The 2,120-nt window shown below is 37.9% G+C and overlaps 1 long non-coding RNA gene across 1 annotated transcript; it reads left to right on the forward strand.

Annotated features, from left to right (window-relative positions):
* Positions 1 to 660: 660 nt before the first annotated feature.
* On the forward strand, positions 661 to 1,304 carry LOC119778638. Its single transcript, XR_005280100.1, has 2 exons — positions 661 to 719; positions 1,006 to 1,304. It is a non-coding gene; the product is annotated as an uncharacterized LOC119778638 (long non-coding RNA).
* The last annotated feature ends 816 nt before the right edge of the window (positions 1,305 to 2,120 follow it).

Raw genomic sequence — 2,120 nt, forward strand, 5'->3', positions numbered from 1 at the left:
GATCGTAAGTCACACTGGATGAAAACATTGTTTTGACATATTGATGATTAAATAATAATAAAGTCTGAATAATATTCTGTAAACCGTTGTGGTAACTGTACTTTTTCAATAAATTAACCTAGTATTTTATCGGTTCAAAGAGACACAATCAGTTCTTATTCATTCCACTGGTCGTCTGTTTTGATCAAATAGAAATAGAGGCCTGCCTCTAATTCTGGCCTCTTTCCAATAATGGCCTGGACCAAGATGCACCTGAGTGAAATAAAGGCCCCGGCCTATATTAGAGGATTTACGGTATAAAAAATAAAACCGTGGATGTCTGGGAGACAGTGATTCGCCTACAAGTTATGAATGCTGGCGTATCATAAATGATATATTATGAACAGTTTAGTTTGTGCTTCAAGTCATTGCCCATAGGAAGACGTTACCTGGATATAACCTAAAGGAATATCTTTAGAACGGTTCCAAATGACAAAAAACTCATATACATGGGTAGAACATGATGTAATAACGTAAAATCAAGGGCCCAATGTAAAAACAAAACAAAAAAACAGAAGTTTCCCTTTAAGTGTCTTTAATCTTTTTATTTAATTTAAAAACTACAACTACTACAACACTCAGACACCTGAACCTAGATTAGATTATTCCAAGCTAACAGTGGAGAAATTTCATTAGAATATTTTTGGAAATCTGCTCAACCTCTGACACATTGAGCTGGGGTCTGTCTCTTCCAGGCAGAGGTGTACAGAAAACGCTGCTGAGTTTAGGGTGTCTCATTACTTCCTCATTTTCCAGACAGTCACTGTGGTGTTGGATGTAAATGCTTTACTTTCCTTAATAATTGTTTGTGGGGAAATACATTTAGGCCAAAATGAATGAAGATTCAGGTTGCTTGATAGGATCCACTGGCTCCTCAACCTCAAGGAGAGAGTTTGGTGCTTTTATGTGAGGTGTCCTTTATTAAACCACCAATAGAACGCCTTTTTGCTGTGTTTGTGTTTCCAGACCGCCTGCAGGATTATGTTGGAAAAGAGGAGGATTTCTCTGACCATCAGCTCTGTGGACAGGGGAGGAAATCCAGTTTGGACCAAGAGGAATCTGAACATCCGCAGATAAAAGAAGAGCATCAAAAGCCAGAACATCCCTGTATAAAAGAGGAAACCATGGAGCTCCCCATAAGTGAGCAAAAAGAACAGCTTGTTCTTAAGCAGACGATTAAAGATACAAGAGAGAATCCTTTCCCATGTTTGACATGTGGAGAAAACTTTCTTAAAAAAAAGCATTTAATGGTTCACATGAGAACTCACAAAGGTGAGAAGTTTTATTGTCTGTCCTGTGGAAAATTTTTCTCAAAGAAATCTAGACTTGATAAACATATGATAATTCACACAGGTGAGAAGCCTTTTTCCTGTACTATTTGTAAGAAGAATATTACCGGAAAAAGTAATTTGACTAAACACATGAGAATTCACACTGGTGAGAAGCCTTTTGAATAAGTCACTGCAGTTAGATGCCACAGGAATGAACAGTAGAGGTGTTTACCATGTTTGACTGGTGATAAAACGTCCATCTAGAAACTCCTTCACCTCATTACATGAGAAACTCATGGGTTAATGTCTTTTTTTTTAGGCAAGTTTTGAGATTAATTAACAACTCTGTTTTTATTTAATTTCGAAACTACAACTACTACAACACTCAGACACCTGAACCTAGATTAGATTATTCCAAGCTAACAGTGGAGAAATTTCATTAGAATATTTTTGGAAATCTGCTCAACCTCTGACACATTGAGCTGGGGTCTGTCTCTTCCAGGCAGAGGTGTACAGAAAACGCTGCTGAGTTTAGGGTGTCTCATTACTTCCTCATTTTCCAGACAGTCACTGTGGTGTTGGATGTAAATGCTTTACTTTCCTTAATAATTGTTTGTGGGGAAATACATTTAGGCCAAAATGAATGAAGATTCAGGTTGCTTGATAGGATCCACTGGCTCCTCAACCTCAAGGAGAGAGTTTGGTGCTTTTATGTGAGGTGTCCTTTATTAAACCACCAATAGAACGCCTTTTTTGCTGTGTTTGTGTTTCCAGACCGCCTGCAGGATTATGCTGGAAAAGAGGAGGATT

This window comes from Cyprinodon tularosa, unplaced genomic scaffold (assembly GCF_016077235.1).
Source record: "Cyprinodon tularosa strain WSP-4 unplaced genomic scaffold, ASM1607723v1 ctg1361, whole genome shotgun sequence".
Lineage (NCBI taxonomy): Eukaryota > Metazoa > Chordata > Actinopteri > Cyprinodontiformes > Cyprinodontidae > Cyprinodon > Cyprinodon tularosa.